This window comes from Cherax quadricarinatus, chromosome 72 (assembly GCF_038502225.1).
Source record: "Cherax quadricarinatus isolate ZL_2023a chromosome 72, ASM3850222v1, whole genome shotgun sequence".
Taxonomy (NCBI): Eukaryota; Metazoa; Arthropoda; class Malacostraca; order Decapoda; family Parastacidae; genus Cherax; species Cherax quadricarinatus.
Genome location: NC_091363.1, coordinates 18,339,082 through 18,361,165, shown reverse-complemented (window position 1 = coordinate 18,361,165; position 22,084 = coordinate 18,339,082). Strand labels below are relative to the sequence as shown.

The 22,084-nt window shown below is 42.4% G+C and overlaps 1 protein-coding gene across 2 annotated transcripts in view; it reads right to left on the bottom strand.

The window, feature by feature from the left end:
* Nucleotides 1–22,084, bottom strand: part of LOC128706004 (leucine-rich repeat neuronal protein 1-like) — a 168,583-nt gene that overhangs the window by 5,857 nt on the left and 140,642 nt on the right. Inside the window, exon 3 of one of the 2 annotated variants that reach the window (XM_070100465.1) lies at nt 20,295–21,160. The gene's annotated coding sequence lies outside the window, so the exon portion shown is untranslated. The remainder of the gene's footprint in view (nt 1–20,294; nt 21,161–22,084) is intronic. The other variant, XM_070100466.1, reaches the window with a different exon arrangement.

Here is a 22,084-nt window from a genome sequence, read left to right as displayed (position 1 = left end):
TGATGGATGTGTCTATAAGATTCCTTGTAAAATTTGCGATAAAGTTTATTACGGTCAAACTGGTAAAAGTCTCGAACTAAGATTAAAACAACATAAATATAGCATTAGAACTGGACAAGATTCCAATGCTATATTTATTCATGTAAGAGATTTTAACCATCCAATTGATTTTCAAAAAGTTGAGAAAGTAGTATCAAGCAAGTCTATGGTCGACAGGAATATAATTGAATCTTGTTTCATAAAAAGCAGTTTTGACAATAATATGAATATTTCCTTTGGTTTATATAAATTAGATCCATTTATAATTAATAGAATTTGGGAAGAATTTAATAATACACTGGACAAATAAATAGCTTGGGGGTGAGTTGTGCAAAGGACCTATCCAAGTTGGCTAGCCGCGCGTCACGTGTTTAACCGTTGTGGGATCTGATAGTGAGGTGCTGGCCGGACCCCTTATATAGCTTCCTTGGATGCTTCACTTTCATAGTTCCTTGATAATGTGAGTAGTCACGAAAGCGCTTGGAATTTCTCTATTCTTTCAGAGTGGTTGTTTTGCATATATATATATATATATATATATATATATATATATATATATATATATATATATATATATATATATATATATATATATATATATATATATATATATATATATATGTATATATATATATATATATATATATATATATATATATATATATATATATATATATATATATATATATATATATATATATACGTATATATATGTATATATATATATACATAAATATATACATATTTATATTTATATATATACGTATATATATATATATATATATATATATATATATATATATATATATATATATATATATATATATATATATATATATATATATATATATATATATATATATATATATATATATATATATATATATATATATATACATATATATATACATATATATATATATATATATATATATATATATATATATATATATATATATATATACATACATATATATATATATATATATATATATATATATATATATATATATATGTATATATATATATTTATATATATATATATATATGTATGTATATATATATGTCGTGCCGAATATGTAAAACTGGTCAATCAGCAAGAACTCATTTAATATTAAGTCCTTTCTGAAATTTTCTCTTATACGTTTAAAGATATATTTTTTTCATTAATGTTAATGTAAATATTTTTAATTTTGCTCCAAAAGAATCTTAGAAAACTTACCTAACCTTATTATAACAAGAACAATTTATTTTAGCCTAACCCTGGAGTTTACCTGGAGAGAGTTTCGGGGGTCAACGCCCCCGCGGTCCTGTCTGTGACCAGGCATCCTGGTGGATCAGCGCCTGATCAACCAGGCTGTTGCTGCTGGCTGCACGCAAACCAACGTACGAGCCAAAGCCCGGCTGATCAGGAACTGACTTTAGGTGCTTGTCCAGTGCCAGCTTGAAGACTGCCAGGGGTCTGTTGGTAATCCCCCTTATGTGTGCTGGGAGGCAGTTGAACAGTCTCGGGCCCCTGACACTTATTGTATGGTCTCTTAACGTGCTAGTGACACCCCTGCTTTTCATTGGGGGGATGGTGCATCGTCTGCCAAGTCTTTTGCTTTCGTAGTGAGTGATTTTCGTGTGCAAGTTCGGTACTAGTCCCTCTAGGATTTTCCAGGTGTATATAATCATGTATCTTTCCCTCCTGCGTTCCAGGGAATACAGGTTTAGGAACCTCAAGCGCTCCCAGTAATTGAGATGTTTTATCTCCGTTATGCGCGCCGTAAAAGTTCTCTGTACATTTTCTAGGTCGGCGATATATTTTTTAGACTTGTTTACAGTAATTTAATACTAAACAAACACAGTGAAATATAGTTTTTTCGTTAGGTTCAGAATGATTTTAGCGAAATTATTGCATACACAAATTTTCGCTTGTCCTATATGGCAAGATGAGCGTTTGCTATTTAAGCCAAGATCGCAAATTCTGCCTATTCGGCACGACATATATATATATATATTTATATATATATATATATATATATATATATATATATATATATATATATATATATATATATATATATATATATATATATATATATATATATATATATATATATATATATATATATATATATATATGATGAGAAAAATAGACACAGTTTATTAAAATTTTCTAACCACTTATCGATGCTAAACAATTTAATCTAGACAGAGTAATAAATAAACAAATTTATTTTTGTAATCAACATATTTACAATTATTCTCCATAATCTGATTAACTATAATAATCATATTAAGAACTTAAGTTAGTGGTTCTTTTATTAGCACTGTGATACAGTCTACTAGTGAGAGGAAACTTGCACTGATTAATCACTCTGTTGCAGTTAGCACGTAATAATGGGTAACAGACGATTTCAATTTTTTGATGGTAATGGGTAAAGGAAGAGTACAAAACTTTTTGACAGAAGTATGATAATGTGATTCATTAATGACACTGAATGGTCAACCAGAGGTGAAAAATCCAGTTTATATCATCTCACAAGAATTAAGTTGATACCATCGTGACAGTTGATACCATCGTGACAGTTGATACCATCGTGGCAGTTGATACCATCGCTTCAGTTGATACCGTCGTGACAGTTGACACCATCGTGGCAGTTGATACCATCGTGACAGTTGATACCATCGTGACAGTTGATACCATCGTGACAGTTGATACCATCGTGACAGTTGATACCATCGTGACAGTTGATACCATCGTGACAGTTGATACCATCGTGACAGTTGATACCATCGTGACAGTTGATACCATCGTGACAGTTGATACCATCGTGACAGTTGATACCATCGTGACAGTTGATTCGATCTTGACAGTTGATACCATTGTGACAGTTGATACCATCGTGACAGTTGGTACCATCGTGACAGTTGATACCATCGTGACAGTTGATTCGATCTTGATAGTTGATACCATCTTGACAGTTGATGCCATCGTGACAGTTGATACCATCGTGACAGTTGGTACCATTGTGACAGTACCATCGTGACAGTTGATACCATTGTGACAGTTGATACCATCGTGACAGTTGATACCATCGTGACAGTTGATGCCATCGTGACAGTTGATACAATCGTGGCAGTTGATACCATCGTGAAAGTTGATACCATCGTGACTGTTGGTACCATCGTGACAGTTGTTTCCATCGTGACAGTTGATGCCATCGTGACAGTTGATACCATCGTGACAGTTGTTTCCATCGTGACAGTTGATGCCATCGTGACAGTTGATACCATCGTGACAGTCGATACCATCGTGACAGTTGTTTCCATCGTGACAGTTGATGCCATCGTGACAGTTGATACCATCGTGACAGTTGATGCCATCGTGACAGTTGATGCCATCGTGACAGTTGATGCCATCGTGGCAGTTAATACCATCGTGGCAGTTGGCACCATCGTGACAGTTGTTTCCATCGTGATAGCTGATGCCATCGTGACAGTTGATACCATCGTGACAGTTGATGCCATCGTGGCAGTTGATACCATCGTGGCAGTTGATACCATCGTGGCAGTTGATACCATCTTGACAGTTGATACCATCGTGACAGTTGATACCATCGTGACAGTTGATTCGATCTTGACAGTTGATACCATCGTGACAGTTGGTACCATCGTGACAGTTGTTTCCATCGTGATAGCTGATGCCATCGTGACAGTTGATGCCATCGTGACAGTTGATGCCATCGTGGCAGTTGATACCATAGTGGCAGTTGATACCATCGTGGCAGTTGATACCATCTTGGCAGTTGATACCATCGTGACAGTTGTTTCCATCGTGACAGTTGATTCGATCTTGACAGGTGATACCATCGTGACAGTTGGTACCATCGTGACAGTTGTTTCCATCGTGACAGTTGATTCGATCTTGACAGGTGATACCATCGTGACAGTTGGTACCATCGTGACAGTTGTTTCCATCGTGACAGTTGATGCCATCGTGACAGTTGATACCATCGTGGCAGTTGATACCATCTTGGCAGTTGATACCATCGTGACAGTTGTTTCCATCGTGACAGTTGATTCGATCTTGACAGGTGATACCATCGTGACAGTTGGTACCATCGTGACAGTTGTTTCCATCGTGACAGTTGATGCCATCGTGACAGTTGATACCATCGTGGCAGTTGATACCATCAACTCTCTTGATAGGATCAACTCCCTTGATGGCATCAACTCTCTCGATGGCATCATCTCTCTTGAGGGAATCAACTCACTCTCGATGGCATCAACTCTCTTGATGGCATCAACTCTCTTGATGGCATCAACTCTCTTGATGGCATCAACTCTCTCGATGGCATCAACTCTCTTGATGGCATCAACTCTCTTGATGGCATCAACTCTCTTGATGGCATCAACTCTCTCGATGGCATCAACTCTCTTGATGGTATCAACTCTCTTGATGGCATCAACTCTCTCGATGGCATCAACTCTCTTGATGGCATCAACTCTCTCGATGGCATCATCTCTCTTGAGGGAATCAACTCACTCTCGATGGCATCAACTCTCTTGATGGCATCAACTCTCTTGATGGCATCAACTCTCTTGAAGGCATCAACTCTCCCAATGGCATCATCTCTCTTGAGGGAATCAACTCACTCTCGATGGCATCAACTCTCTTGATGGCATCAACTCTCTTGATGGCATCAACTCTCTTGATGGCATCAACTCTCTCGATGGCATCAACTCTCTTGATGGCATCAACTCTCTTGATGGCATCAACTCTCTCGATGGCATCAACTCTCTTGATGGCATCAACTCTCTCGATGGCATCAACTCTCTTGATGGCATCAACTCTCTTGATGGCATCAACTCTCTCGATGGCATCAACTCTCTTGATGGCATCAACTCTCTTGATGGCATCAACTCTCTTGATGGCATCAACTCTCTCGATGGCATCAACTCTCTTGATGGCATCAACTCTCTTGATGGCATCAACTCTCTCGATGGCATCAACTCTCTTGATGGCATCAACTCTCTCGATGGCATCATCTCTCTTGAGGGAATCAACTCACTCTCGATGGCATCAACTCTCTTGATGGCATCAACTCTCTTGATGGCATCAACTCTCTTGATGGCATCAACTCTCTCGATGGCATCATCTCTCTTGAGGGAATCAACTCACTCTCGATGGCATCAACTCTCTTGATGGCATCAACTCTCTTGATGGCATCAACTCTCTTGATGGCATCAACTCTCTCGATGGCATCAACTCTCTTGATGGCATCAACTCTCTTGATGGCATCAACTCTCTTGATGGCATCAACTCTCTCGATGGCATCAACTCTCTTGATGGCATCAACTCTCATGATGGCATCAACTCTCTCGATGGCATCAACTCTCTTGATGGCATCAACTCTCTTGATGGCATCAACTCTCTTGAAGGCATCAACTCTCCCAATGGCATCATCTCTCTTGAGGGAATCAACTCACTCTCGATGGCATCAACTCTCTTGATGGCATCAACTCTCTTGATGGCATCAACTCTCTTGATGGCATCAACTCTCTCGATGGCATCAACTCTCTTGATGGCATCAACTCTCTTGATGGCATCAACTCTCTCGATGGCATCAACTCTCTTGATGGCATCAACTCTCTCGATGGCATCAACTCTCTTGATGGCATCAACTCTCTTGATGGCATCAACTCTCTCGATGGCATCAACTCTCTTGATGGCATCAACTCTCTCGATGGCATCATCTCTCTTGAGGGAATCATCTCACTCTCGATGGCATCTACTCTCTTGATGGCATCAACTCTCTTGATGGCATCAACTCTCTTGATGGCATCAACTCTCTCGATGGCATCATCTCTCTTGAGGGAATCAACTCACTCTCGATGGCATCAACTCTCTTGATGGCATCAACTCTCTTGATGGCATCAACTCTCTTGATGGCATCAACTCTCTCGATGGTATCAACTCTCTTGATGGCATCAACTCTCTTGATGGCATCAACTCTCTTGATGGCATCAACTCTCTCGATGGCATCAACTCTCTTGATGGCATCAACTCTCATGATGGCATCAACTCTCTCGATGGCATCAACTCTCTTGATGGCATCAACTCTCTCGATGGCATCATCTCTCTTGAGGGAATCAACTCACTCTCGATGGCATCAACTCTCTTGATGGCATCAACTCTCTTGATGGCATCAACTCTCTTGATGGCATCAACTCTCTCGATGGCATCAACTCTCTCGATGGCATCATCTCTCTTGTTAAAGTATTGATTTGCTTTTCGAATTTGAAACACAGAAGATAACTATTATTATTAATTAATATTGATGTAGATGGTCAAGATAATGACGACGATGATGATAATGAAAATGATTACATTATTACTCCTCATTCTGATATTACCGAAGATGTATTTGTTATTATTGTTGTTGTTAATGCTGTTATTGTAATGTTCCTGGTGTTGTTGTTGTAGTTGATTATGTTGTTACCGCAGTTGATTAGGCTGTTGTTTTTTCTGTTATGTTGTTGCTGTTGTTACGTTGCTGCTGTTGTTGCTGCTGTAGTTACTGTTGTTGAAATAAAGAGGTAGCCATGTGTTTTCTCAGGTAAAACGAGTACCTTATATCCTCCGGATTAATAAGAACTTCAGTGTGTCGCAATTTCCGGGAAACTCTTAGATGATGCAATCAGGGAACACTTTTCTCCTGTTCTATATCTAGCTCTGACGTGTTCATTGTCCTGTTCTATATCTAGCTCTGACGTGTTCATTGTCCTGTTCTATATCTAACTCTGACGTGTTCATTGTCCTGTTCTATATCTAGCTCTGACGTGTTCATTGTCCTGTTCTATATCTAGCTCTGACGTGTTCATTGTCCTGTTCTATATCTAGCTCTGACGTGTTCATTGTCCTGTTCTATAACTACTTCTGACGTGTTCATTGTCCTGTTCTATATCTAGCTCTGACGTGTTCATTGTCCTGTTCTATATCTAACTCTGACGTGTTCATTGTCCTGTTCTATATCTAACTCTGACGTGTTCATTGTCCTGTTCTGTATCAAGCTCTGACGTGTTCATTGTCCTGTTCTGTATCAAGCACTGACGTGTTCATTGTCCTGTTCTATATCTAACTCTGACGTGTTCATTGTCCTGTTCTATATCAAGCTCTGACGTGTTCATTGTCCTGTTCTATAACTAGCTCTGACGTGTTCATTGTCCTGTTCTATAACTAGCTCTGACGTGTTCATTGTCCTGTTCTATATCTAGCTCTGAAGTGTTCATTGTCCTGTTCTATATCTAGCTCTGACGTGTTCATTGTCCTGTTCTATATCTAGCTCTGACGTGTTCATTGTCCTGTTCTATAACTAGCTCTGACGTGTTCATTGTCCTGTTCTATATCTAGCTCTGACGTGTTCATTGTCCTGTTCTATATCTAGCTCTGACGTGTTCATTGTCCTGTTCTATAACTAGCTCTGACGTGTTCATTGTCCTGTTCTATATCTAGCTCTGAAGTGTTCATTGTCCTGTTCTATATCTAGCTCTGAAGTGTTCATTGTCCTGTTCTATATCTAGCTCTGAAGTGTTCATTGTCCTGTTCTATATCTAGCTCTGAAGTGTTCATTGTCCTGTTCTATATCTAGCTCTGACGTGTTCATTGTCCTGTTCTATATCTAGCTCTGACGTGTTCATTGTCCTGTTCTATAACTAGCTCTGACGTGTTCATTGTCCTGTTCTATATCTAGCTCTGACGTGTTCATTGTCCTGTTCTATATCTAGCTCTGACGTGTTCATTGTCCTGTTCTATAACTAGCTCTGACGTGTTCATTGTCCTGTTCTATATCTAGCTCTGAAGTGTTCATTGTCCTGTTCTATATCTAGCTCTGAAGTGTTCATTGTCCTGTTCTGTATCTAGCTCTGAAGTGTTCATTGTCCTGTTCTATATCTAGCTCTGAAGTGTTCATTGTCCTGTTCTATATCTAGCTCTGACGTGTTCATTGTCCTGTTCTATATCTAGCTCTGAAGTGTTCATTGTCCTGTTCTATATCTAGCTCTGACGTGTTCATTGTCCTGTTCTATAACTAGCTCTGACGTGTTCATTGTCCTGTTCTATATCTAGCTCTGACGTGTTCATTGTCCTGTTCTATATTCAGCTCTGAAGTGTTCATTGTCCTGTTCTATATCTAGCTCTGAAGTGTTCATTGTCCTGTTCTATATCTAGCTCTGAAGTGTTCATTGTCCTGTTCTATATCTAGCTCTGAAGTGTTCATTGTCCTGTTCTATATCTAGCTCTGACGTGTTCATTGTCCTGTTCTATGTCTAACTCTGACGTGTTCATTGTCCTGTTCTATGTCTAACTCTGACGTGTTCATTGTCCTGTTCTATGTCTAACTCTGACGTGTTCATTGTCCTGTTCTATATTCAGCTCTGGTGTGTTCATTGTCCTGTTCTATATTCAGCTCTGACGTGTTCATTGTCCTGTTCTATATTCAGCTCTGACGTGTTCATTATCCTGTTCTATATTCAGCTCTGACGTGTTCATTGTCCTGTTCTATATTCAGCTCTGACGTGTTCATTATCCTGCTCTATATTCAGCTCTGACGTGTTCATTATCCTGCTCTATATTCAGCTCTGACGTGTTCATTGTCCTGTTCTATATTCAGCTCTGACGTGTTATTGTCCTGTTCTATATCCTCGGGAAGCCCTCCTCTAAGGCATGTTTTTTGTCCTGTTCTATGTTTTCGTTGTCGTTGTCCTGTTCTATGTTTCTTTGTCTTCTTTGTCCTTTTCTATATTTTTCTGGTCTTCTTTGTCCTGTTCTATGTTTCTTTGTCTTCTTTGTCCTGTTCATTGTTTTTGTTGTCTTTCTCCTGTTCTGTTTCTTTGTCTTCTTTGTCCTGTTCTATGTTCTTGTTGTCTTTGTCCTGTTCTATGTTTTTGTTGTCTTTGTCCTGTTCTATGTTTCTTTGTCTTCTTTGACCTGTTCTATGTTTCTTTGTCTTCTTTGACCTGTTCTATGCTTTTGTTGTCTTTGTCCTGTTCTATGTTTCTTTGTCTTCTTTGACCTGTTCTATGTTTCTTTGTCTTCTTTGACCTGTTCTATGCTTTTGTTGTCTTTGTCCTGTTCTATGTTTCTTTGTCTTCTTTGTCCTGTTCTATGTTTTTTTTTGTCTTTGTCCTGTTTTATGTTTCTTTGTCTTCTTTGTACTGTTCTATGCTTTTTGTCTTCGTCATATCCTGATAATTTTCCAACTGTTATTTGTCTTGTTTTTTTGTGCCGTTCTTTGTCCTGTTCTATGTCATCTTTTGTCCTGTTCTATGACCTATTATTTATCCCGTTCCATGTCTTATTCTGTGACATATTCTTGGATCTGTTCTCTTTACTTTTTAATGTTCTGTGCCATGTGTTTTTCTGCTTTAATAACCTGTTCCGTTTCTGTTCTAAGACCTGTTCCTGTCCTGTTTTGTCGTGATATACCTGGAGTTTACCTGGAGAGAGTTCCAGGGGTCAACGCCCCCGCGGCCCGGTCTGTGATGTGTTCTAGTACACGTTCTTTGTCTTGTTCTATATCCTATACTTTGTTCTGCTCTATATCCTCTTCTGTGTCTTGTTTTATATTTTTCTACCCAGTTCTATGTCCTGTTCTTCTTGTTACGTGGTCTTGTCTTTAAAAGGTTTTATTTACAAGGCAGGAGACAGGTCTTTAGCTTCGAACTATAGATCAATAAGCTTTACCTCCATAGTTGGTAAATTTATGGAATCAATAATTGCCGAGGCAATTCGTAGCCATCTTGAGAGGCATAAATTGATTAATGAATCTCAACCCGGTTTTACAAAGGGGCGTTCCTGCCTTACGAATTTACTAACTTTTTTCACTAAGCTGTTTGAGGAGGTACATCATGGTATTGAATATGATATTGTGTATATGGACTTCAGTAAGGCTTTGGATAGAGTTCCACATCAGAGACTGTTGAGAAAACTTAAGGCAACAGAGAGTTTGCATAAATAGGGAGAAATCAGAATGGGGGCAAGTCACAAGCGGTGCACCACTGGTGTCAGTGTTGGCCCCGTTGTTGTTCACAATTTACATAAACGACATAGATGAGGGAATAAATAGCGACACGAGCAAATTTGCTGATGACACCAAAATAAGCCGTCCAATTCATTCTAATGAAGACACTAGAGCACTCCAGGATGATTTGAATAGACTGATGCAGTGGTCGGAGAAGTGGCAGATGCAGTTTAATATAGGCAAATGCAAAGTTCTAAATGTTGGACAGGAAAATAACCATGCCACTTATAAACTAAATAATGCAGATCTTATATTCCACATTAGCGAAAATGATTTAGGAGTTCTGTTTAACAGTAATCTGAAACCAAGACAACAGTGCATAAGTGTTCGCAATAAAGCTAACAGAAACCTCGGCTTCATATCAAGAAGTATAAATAATAGAAGTCCTCAAGTTGTTCTTCAACTCTATATATCCTTGGTTAGGCCTCATTTAGATTATGTTGCGCAGTTTTGGTCACCGTATTAAAGAATGGATATAAATGCTCTGGAAAACGTACAAAAGAAGATGTGAAGAAGGATTCTGGAAGGATATAGGAAAGCACTGGTTTGGTAATAGAGTTGTGGATGAGTGGAACAAACTCCCGAGTACAGTTATCGAGGCTAAAACGTTGTGTAGTTTTAAAAATAGGTTAGATAAATACATGAGTGGGTGTGGGTGGGTGTGAGTTGGGCCTGACTAGCTTGTGCTGCTGGGTCTGGTGCCGTGCTCCTTCCTTGAGTGGAGGTGACCAGACTGGGTGGGTCTTTGGGCTAATCCGGGGGGAACATGGACCTGCTCCGCATGGGTCAGTAGGCCTGTTGCAGTGTTCCTTCTTTCTTATGTTCTTATGTTCTACAATTTTGCAGGCTCCTTATGATGTGTTGATTGCAACACGAAAGGCCTAGCGCTATCATTCTACTCCCTCCGTGGTTATTTTGCTTATATATATATATATATATATATATATATATATATATATATATATATATATATATATATATATATATATATATATATATATATATATATATATATATATATATATATATATATATATATATATATATATATATTTTTTTTTTTTTTATCACACTGGCCGATTCCCACCAAGGCAGGGTGGCCCGAAAAAGAAAAACTTTCACCATCATTCACTCCATCACTGTCTTGCCAGAAGGGTGCTTTACACTACAGTTTTTAAACTGCAACATTAACACCCCTCCTTCAGAGTGCAGGCACTGTACTTCCCATCTCCAGGACTCAAGTCCGGCCTGCCGGTTTCCCTGAATCCCTTCATAAATGTTACTTTGCTCACACTCCAACAGCACGTCAAGTATTAAAAACCATTTGTCTCCATTCACTCCTATCAAACACGCTCACGCATGCCTGCTGGAAGTCGAAGCCCCTCGCACACAAAACCTCCTTTACCCCCTCCCTCCAACCCTTCCTAGGCCGACCCCTACCCCGCCTTCCTTCCACTACAGACTGATACACTCTTGAAGTCATTCTGTTTCGCTCCATTCTCTCTACATGTCCGAACCACCTCAACAACCCTTCCTCAGCCCTCTGGACAACAGTTTTGGTAATCCCGCACCTCCTCCTAACTTCCAAACTACGAATTCTCTGCATTATATTCACACCACACATTGCCCTCAGACACGACATCTCCACTGCCTCCAGCCTTCTCCTCGCTGCAACATTCATCACCCACGCTTCACACCCATATAAGAGCGTTGGTAAAACTATACTCTCATACATTCCCCTCTTTGCCTCCAAGGACAAAGTTCTTTGTCTCCACAGACTCCTAAGTGCACCACTCACTCTTTTTCCCTCATCAATTCTATGATTCACCTCATCTTTCATAGACCCATCCGCTGATACGTCCACTCCCAAATATCTGAATACGTTCACCTCCTCCATACTCTCTCCCTCCAATCTGATATTCAATCTTTCATCACCTAATCTTTTTGTTATCCTCATAACCTTACTCTTTCCTGTATTCACCTTTAATTTTCTTCTTTTGCACACCCTACCAAATTCATCCACCAATCTCTGCAACTTCTCTTCAGAATCTCCCAAGAGCACAGTGTCATCAGCAAAGAGCAGCTGTGACAACTCCCACTTTGTGTGTGATTCTTTATCTTTTAACTCCACGCCTCTTGCCAAGACCCTCGCATTTACTTCTCTTACAACCCCATCTATAAATATATTAAACAACCACGGTGACATCACACATCCTTGTCTAAGGCCTACTTTTACTGGGAAAAAATTTCCCTCTTTCCTACATACTCTAACTTGAGCCTCACTATCCTCGTAAAAACTCTTCACTGCTTTCAGTAACCTACCTCCTACACCATACACTTGCAACATCTGCCACATTGCCCCCCTATCCACCCTGTCATACGCCTTTTCCAAATCCATAAATGCCACAAAGACCTCTTTAGCCTTATCTAAATACTGTTCACTTATATGTTTCACTGTAAACACCTGGTCCACACACCCCCTACCTTTCCTAAAGCCTCCTTGTTCATCTGCTATCCTATTCTCCGTCTTACTCTTAATTCTTTCAATTATAACTCTACCATACACTTTACCAGGTACACTCAACAGACTTATCCCCCTATATATATATATATCCCCCTATATATATATATATATGTATGTATATATATTTATATATATATATGTATATATATTTATTTATATATATATATATATATATATATACATATACATAATATAATACGAATGATTTTAGTAACATGTCATATGGTTTTTTATCCTTAAATAGCTAAAATATTGATCATACGTTAAGAAAAAAAAACTCAGATTCGTGTCTACATTGTGTGTTACTGAGACATTCTTAATTAAACTTGTTATGGTAGAAGGTAATGGATAGACAAAGCTAAGATGCTAGCGGATGATGTACAGAAGTAGTTATGGTAGTGGGTAACCGATCGATAAAGTTATTATGGTAGTGAGCGATGGATCAAAAAGCTCGTGATGGTAGTAGGGGATTTATTGATAAAGTTGCGATGGTAGTTGGTGATGGATGGACAAAGTTATGATGGCAGTGGGTGAGAGATGTACTAAGTTGTGATCGAGGAGGGTCATAGTGGGGTAACAGCTTGACAATGTTGTGACGGTAGTGAGTGATAGCTCCGCTAGTGGGTGATAGACGAAAAATTGATGGTAGTGGATGGTGTCTACTACCATAAGAAATTTGTGATGGTGGTTAGGGACGGATGATCGGTAAAGTTGTGATACCATTATTTAGCGCATCCCTACAATTGTAATTTTCTTGAAAATGGTATAAAATACGTGCAAAATGAAGATTAAAACACATGTGCTTGGAGAGGAACTCTTCTCCAGGTTGAGGGACTGACCACCTCAAATACTTTTTCGTCAAGGTTGATGGACTGATGACATCATCTTTATTTCATTACTACTGCTCCCTTTGTATTTGACTGAAGAAGCCTACTGTGTAGGCGAAACGTTTTCATCAATAAAGATACCCAACTGGTGCACATGCGTCTTAATCTTCAAATTATAATTTTAATTATTCCTTTTTTTTTTCTTTTACAGTTATTCTCCTCTTACTTCACACTCTTCCAGTATTATTTGTGATCTGCCGTCATATATAAGATTTTCAGTATATCTTCAGTATATCTTCTTGTAACTGCAATTTTCAATCATATCTTAGCCGCAACTCCTAGAACAAAATCATTTACTGTTTCTAAAATAACATTTTTCTAAAGACTTTGGGCTGATTAATGGTTCCAGAGTTGTGTGACTTTTTTTCCGAGAAGTAAACGTCCATTGATGGACTCACGAAATCCTAATGACACGATTGTAAACAAACCACGGTGCGGGTGGGGATGGAACTCTCGGCTAGTGAGTCGTAAAAATCCAGACCAGAATGTTAGTCACTGGGCCTGCTGGCTACAATAAGATTCATCCAACTAGGTATATTTTATACCATAGGAAGGCTGGATGAATGCTACTGTAACCAGCTGGCCCAATGGCTAACGCGCTGGTCTGGAGTTTGACGACTCGCTAGCCACTAGTTCAATCCCCACCCGTACCATGGCTCACTGATGTCTCGGACTGACTCTTTTGACTTTACGACTTGGCCAGTATATGTTGTGTATTTTTGTTTGACTGAGATATTTGCATTGAAGAAAATATTGATACTTATGAAGCCAAACATTCACAAAAGCCCATCAAAGATTGAAAAAAACAAGAACATTCATAAAAATATTAACGATGCTGTTAACTTCAGTCATTTGATAATTATTACTTTGACCGTCCGCCAGTGTCTCCTGAGTCCCACCTGCACCCTGATGTCTAGTGTATCCTGAGTCCCACCTGCACCCTGATGTCTAGTGTATACTGAGTCCCACCTGCACCCTGATGTCTAGTGTATACTGAGTCCCACCTGCACCCTGATGTCTAGTGTATCCTGAGTCCCACCTGCACCTTGATGTCTAGTGTCTCCTGAGTCCCACCTGCACCCTGATGTCTAGTGTATACTGAGTCCCACCTGCACCCTGATGTCTAGTGTATCCTGAGTCCCACCTGCACCCTGATGTCTAGTGTATCCTGAGTCCCACCTGCACCCTGATGTCTAGTGTATCCTGAGTCCCACCTGCACCCTGATGTCTAGTGTCTCCTGAGTCCCACCTGCACCCTGATGTCTAGTGTATCCTGAGTCCCACCTGCACCCTGATGTCTAGTGTATCCTGAGTCCCACCTACACCCTGATGTCTAGTGTATCCTGAGTCCCACCTGCACCCTGATGTCTAGTGTCTCCTGAGTCCTACCTGCATCCTGATGTCTAGTCAGTGTCTCCTGAGTCCCACCTGCACCTTGATGTCTAGTGTCGCCTGAGTCTCACTTGCACAGTGATGTCTAGTGTCTCCTGAGTTCCACTTGCACCCTGATGACTAGTGTCTCCTGAGTCCCACCTGCACCCTGATGTCTAGTGTATCCTGAGTCCCACCTGCACCTTGATGTCTAGTGTCTCCTGAGTCCCACCTGCACCCTGATGTCTAGTCAGTGTCTCCTGAGTCCCACCTGCACCTTGATGTCTAGTGTCGCCTGAGTCCCACTTGCACAGTGATGTCTAGTGTCTCCTGAGTCCCACTTGCACCCTGATGTCTAGTCAGTGTCTCCTGAGTCCCACCTGCACCCTGATGTCTAGTGTCTCCTGAGTTCCACCTGCACCCTGATGTCTAGTCAGCGTCTCCTGAGTCCCACCTGCACCCTGATGTCTAGTGTCTCCTGAGTCCTACCTGCACCCTGATGTCTAGTCAGTGTCTATTGAGTTCCACCTGCACCCTGATGTCTAGTGTCTCCTGAGTCCCACCTGCACCCTGATGTCTAGTCAGTGTCTCCTGAGTCCCACCTGCACCCTGATGTCTAGTGTCTCTTGAATCCCACCTGCACCCTGATGTCCTGATGTCTAGTCAGTGTCTCCTGAGTCCCACCTGCACCCTGATGTCTAGCGTCTCCTGAATCCCACCTGCACCCTGATGTCTAGTCAGTGTCTCCTGATTCCCACCTGAACCCTGATGTCTAGTCAGTGTCTATTGAGTCCCACCTGCACCCTGATGTCTAGTGTCTCCTGAGTCCCACCTGCACCCTGATGTCTAGTGTATCCTGAGTCCCACCTGCACCCTGATGTCTAGTGTATCCTGAGTCCCACCTGCACCCTGATGTCTAGTGTCTCCTGAGTCCCACCTGCACCCTGATGTCTAGTGTCTCCTGAGTCCTACCTGCACCCTGATGTCTAGTCAGTGTCTCCTGTGTCCCACCTGCACCTTGATGTCTAGTGTCGCCTGAGTCTCACTTGCACAGTGATGTCTAGTGTCTCCTGAGTTCCACTTGCACCCTGATGACTAGTGTCTCCTGAGTCACACCTGCACCCTGATGTCTAGTGTATCCTGAGTCCCACCTGCACCTTGATGTCTAGTGTCTCCTGAGCCCCACCTGCACCCTGATGTCTATTCAGTGTCTCCTGAGTTCCACCTGCACCTTGATGTCTAGTGTCGCCTGAGTCCCACTTGCACAGTGATGTCTAGTGTCTCCTGAGTCCCACTTGCACCCTGATGTCTAGTCAGTGTCTCCTGAGACCCACCTGCACCCTGATGTCTAGTGTCTCCTGAGTTCCACCTGCACCCTGATGTCTAGTCAGCGTCTCCTGAGTCCCACCTGCACCCTGATGTCTTGTGTCTCCTGAGTCCTACCTGCACCCTGATGTCTAGTCAGTGTCTATTGAGTCCCACCTGCACCCTGATGTCTAGTGTCTCCTGAGTCCCACCTGCACCCTGATGTCTAGTCAGTGTCTCCTGAGTCCCACCTGCACCCTGATGTCTAGTGTCTCTTGAATCCCACCTGCACCCTGATGTCCTGATGTCTAGTCAGTGTCTCCTGAGTCCCACCTGCACCCTGATGTCTAGCGTCTCCTGAATCCCACCTGCACCCTGATGTCTAGTGTATCCTGAGTCCCACCTGCACCCTGATGTCTAGTGTCTCCTGAGTCCCACCTGCACCCTGATGTCTAGTGTCTCCTGAGTCCTACCTGAACCCTGATGTATAGTCAGTGTCTATTGAGTCCCACCTGCACCCTGATGTCTAGTGTCTCCTGAGTCCCACCTGCACCCTGATGTCTAGTGTCTCCTGAGTCCCACCTGCACCCTGATGTCTAGTGTCTCCTGAGTCCCACCTGCACCCTGATGTCTAGTGTCTCTTGAATCCTACCTGCACCCTGATGTCTAGTCAGTGTCTCCTGAGTCCTACCTGCACCCTGATGTCTAGTGTCTCCTGAGTCCCACCTGAACCCTGATGTCTAGTAAGTGTCTCCTGAGTCCCACCTGCACCCTGATGTCTAGTGTCTCTTGAATCCCACCTGCACCCTGATGTCCTGATGTCTAGTCAGTGTCTCCTGAGTCCCACCTGCACCCTGATGTCTAGCGTCTCCTGAATCCCACCTGCACCCTGATGTCTAGTCAGTGTCTCCTGATTCCCACCTGAACCCTGATGTCTAGTCAGTGTCTATTGAGTCCCACCTGCACCCTGATGTCTAGTGTCTCCTGAGTCCCACCTGCACCCTGATGTCTAGTGTATCCTGAGTCCCACCTGCACCCTGATGTCTAGTGTATCCTGAGTCCCACCTGCACCCTGATGTCTAGTGTCTCCTGAGTCCCACCTGCACCCTGATGTCTAGTGTCTCCTGAGTCCTACCTGCACCCTGATGTCTAGTCAGTGTCTCCTGTGTCCCACCTGCACCTTGATGTCTAGTGTCGCCTGAGTCTCACTTGCACAGTGATGTCTAGTGTCTCCTGAGTTCCACTTGCACCCTGATGACTAGTGTCTCCTGAGTCACACCTGCACCCTGATGTCTAGTGTATCCTGAGTCCCACCTGCACCTTGATGTCTAGTGTCTCCTGAGCCCCACCTGCACCCTGATGTCTATTCAGTGTCTCCTGAGTTCCACCTGCACCTTGATGTCTAGTGTCGCCTGAGTCCCACTTGCACAGTGATGTCTAGTGTCTCCTGAGTCCCACTTGCACCCTGATGTCTAGTCAGTGTCTCCTGAGACCCACCTGCACCCTGATGTCTAGTGTCTCCTGAGTTCCACCTGCACCCTGATGTCTAGTCAGCGTCTCCTGAGTCCCACCTGCACCCTGATGTCTTGTGTCTCCTGAGTCCTACCTGCACCCTGATGTCTAGTCAGTGTCTATTGAGTCCCACCTGCACCCTGATGTCTAGTGTCTCCTGAGTCCCACCTGCACCCTGATGTCTAGTCAGTGTCTCCTGAGTCCCACCTGCACCCTGATGTCTAGTGTCTCTTGAATCCCACCTGCACCCTGATGTCCTGATGTCTAGTCAGTGTCTCCTGAGTCCCACCTGCACCCTGATGTCTAGCGTCTCCTGAATCCCACCTGCACCCTGATGTCTAGTGTATCCTGAGTCCCACCTGCACCCTCATGTCTAGTGTCTCCTGAGTCCCACCTGCACCCTGATGTCTAGTGTCTCCTGAGTCCTACCTGAACCCTGATGTATAGTCAGTGTCTATTGAGTCCCACCTGCACCCTGATGTCTAGTGTCTCCTGAGTCCCACCTGCACCCTGATGTCTAGTGTCTCCTGAGTCCCACCTGCACCCTGATGTCTAGTGTCTCCTGAGTCCCACCTGCACCCTGATGTCTAGTGTCTCTTGAATCCCACCTGCACCCTGATGTCTAGTCAGTGTCTCCTGAGTCCTACCTGCACCCTGATGTCTAGTCAGCGTCTCCTGAGTCCCACCTGCACCCTGATGTCTTGTGTCTCCTGAGTCCTACCTGCACCCTGATGTCTAGTCAGTGTCTATTGAGTCCCACCTGCACCCTGATGTCTAGTGTCTCCTGAGTCCCACCTGCACCCTGATGTCTAGTCAGTGTCTCCTGAGTCCCACCTGCACCCTGATGTCTAGTGTCTCTTGAATCCCACCTGCACCCTGATGTCCTGATGTCTAGTCAGTGTCTCCTGAGTCCCACCTGCACCCTGATGTCTAGCGTCTCCTGAATCCCACCTGCACCCTGATGTCTAGTGTCTCCTGAGTCCCACCTGCACCCTGATGTCTAGTGTCTCCTGAGTCCCACCTGCACCCTGATGTCTAGTGTCTCCTGAGTCCTACCTGAACCCTGATGTATAGTCAGTGTCTATTGAGTCCCACCTGCACCCTGATGTCTAGTGTCTCCTGAGTCCCACCTGCACCCTGATGTCTAGTGTCTCCTGAGTCCCACCTGCACCCTGATGTCTAGTGTCTCCTGAGTCCCACCTGCACCCTGATGTCTAGTGTCTCCTGAATCCCACCTGCACCCTGATGTCTAGTCAGTGTCTCCTGAGTCCCACCTGCACCCTGATGTCTAGTGTCTCCTGAGTCCCACCTGCACCCTGATGTCTAGTAAGTGTCTCCTGAGTCCCACCTACACCCTGATGTCTAGTCAGTGTCTACTGAGTCCCACCTGCACCTTGATGTCTAGTCAGTGTCTCATCTTCGCCTTGACGTCAGTTTCTGGAGTCTCACCTGTATCTTGACGTCAGCCAGTGTTCCAGGAGTACCACCTGTGCCTTCATGCCAGTCAGTGTCTCCGGAGTGCCACCTGCGCCTCGATGTCAGTCAGTGTCCCCGGAGTGCCACCTGCGCCTTGATGTCAGTCAGTGTCCCAGGAGTGCCACCTGCTCCTCGATGTCAATCATTGTCCCCGGAGTGCCACCTGCACCTTGTAAGTGTCTGATAATAAACCTATAATTTCAGTTAGTGTTTACCCCGGAATACTTTATTATTCCGTCAGTGTCTCACTTATGACCTGGTATAAGTTCAGTAAGTCACAATAACACTCTCAGCACAGTGAAAGTTTGTCATCTGTCCCACAATAAAATTCAGTTTGAGGTGTGATAAAAAAAATTCAACGATGCCTCAATAGCAATGTTTGCTTACTTTTATTTATGTGTGTGTGTGTGTGTGTGTGTGTGTGTGTGTGTGTGTGTGTGTGTGTGTGTGTGTGGGTGTGTGTGTGTGTGTGGGTGGGTGTGTGTGTGTGTGTGTGTGTGTGTGTGTGTGTGTGTGTGTGTGTGTGTGTGTGTGTGTGTGTGTGTGTGTGTGTGTGTGTGTGTGTGTGTGTGTGTGTGTGTGTGTGTGTGTGTGTGTATGTGTGTGTGTGTTAGTTACCATTTTGTCCTAGGCACATGTCGATTAGACAGAAGCCCCCCCTTCGGTGTGTGTGTGTGAGAGAGAGAGAGAGAGAGAGAGAGAGAGAGAGAGAGAGAGAGAGAGAGAGAGAGAGAGAGAGAGAGAGAGAGAGAGAGAGAGAGAGAGAGAGAGAGAGAGAGAGAGAGAGTTGCTTACATAGAACTCGTGTTTCAATGGTGCCACCAGGTTCACCAGGCAGTCAACAAGGAAATCTGACCTCAAGTCTGACTGTGAGTGTAGGAGAACCTTGGGAACAAGTCACGGGTGCTCTTTATGGCATCCAAAGGAAAGTTATCCTCTACTGCTACATTCTTTTTTTACAACTTTAATAAATTTCAAGATATACTCTGAGGTAACAACATCTACGTCATTATAATAATTGTGTCAACAGCGAAACATTTCAAAGCACCAATTCTGAATTCCCTTAACTAGTTCCGCTGAGGCTTCCACGTAAAAGCTGTAATGACATACTTGTAGCAAAAGGAGCAGAGAGAAGTTTGTAGTGTCCCGTCAGTATTTAATTATTATATATTTTTAAAGATTCCATCTACTACCTCCTCTTGAAGCACTTTCCATTGATCTATGACGATGAATACGGAGAAGACTTTTCAAATGTGATTCCAGTAGCTCTTCTTCGTTTGTAGTTACGTTGTCCCCAGCATAAAGACTTAAGACACCTCCGTGACAGCTTTACCTTTATAAAATTATAAAGACAGCACATGATAACTCCTGTGTCAAGGTAATTTTAGAGATGTTCACTCAGTTCTGTAACTGTTTTTCTATTATTATGTTAGAGGTATACAAGTGACAGCTATTTAGTCCTTATCACGTTAGAAAAAAATATATTAAAAATGTCGTCGTGGTTACGATATAATAGTTTATTTAACATTCTTGTTTCTATATTTTTTTTGTTTTCGTCGTTATAATAACAAGATATTTTATCACTGCGAAATCTGAAATGTTCAAGTAGCAATTGTCTCCATAGTTACGTTATAAAAACCTTCATCTTACGTGCGTTCTTGTTAACGTTAAAAATGTTTATGCAACTTGTTACTGTAACGTTAAGACACTGGCATAACGGGTTAGTCCACATGGTATAGTTAGAAGAGTCCATTCAAGAATGATAATTGTGTCTCAGTGAAAACAATAGAGGAGTGCACATAAGAGCCTCGGCCAAGGAAACACGAGCATTGTTTTGGAGGGCATACTATCCGGAGGAGAGTTGTGTCTCTTGGATAATGGGCATAGTCTCAACGTTGGCCGTGTAGGGTAGAAGGTCTGGAGACTCCAAACTGGACTCCAGCAGGCATGACACTCCACCCTTTGGGCTGCTCGTTCTGAAACAAAAACTAATTTTAATAATTGGCAAACTATCTTTTTGCAATTTTGTTTAGTAAACTAGTAGTATAACTAAAAATAGAAAATTATTCTTAGTTTTTAGTCTGTATTTGATAAACATCTGAACGAGTGTGTTTTAGAAGAAAGTGACTTGTTTCCCAATAAGAGTGCTCTCAGCTCAAAACTGAAGGGAGGCGGGATCGATTCTTAAGCGCGGTGACCCGTACTACCTATGAGTCTTCCATTTATTCCGACTGATCACTCAGCAGTTGTGAAACGTGCTTGACACTGCTTCCTTGTAGATAAATTATCTCAGGATCTTCATCCGAAAAATATATTTCTTTTCTCCAGTCGAGATTGTTGGTAAAACAGGTAGTGTAAAATGCATCTTTATTTACTGAATTAATATAGTTTGTATGAGAAATAGTGGCCACTTGTTTGGAAATACTTGTAGAAATACGTGGATGCAAGTCTGTCAACTTGTATTCCAAGTATAAGTTAATTCGGTAATTAGTCCATCACTGCATAAGTATCCGTGTGAAACTCGTTTGTACATGATCCTAAGTCAACAGAGTGCTTGTTTGAGGGCAGGTACCGTCTTGCAAAGACAAAGGCCACAAAATGCTGAGTGTAGAGGCAAAAACAAAGTACATTCACTCCTAGAACAGGATTATTTGCAAAGCTGGGTACTGACTACTTAGCTGTAGAAACGACCTTCATGTTTGTATTCCACCAGACAATGCAGAAATAGTGTCCAGTACGCCAAACTTTATAATAAGGTTAACGCTGCTCAAAGCAATTCAAAGCCATTCTCAAGAATGTTCTTTGGTGAAACAATCAGTCTACACTGGACAGATGAATTTAAAGAGTCTGTCGAAAAATACTCCCCAGAGGCTATAATCAAAACGCAGGACAATATACAT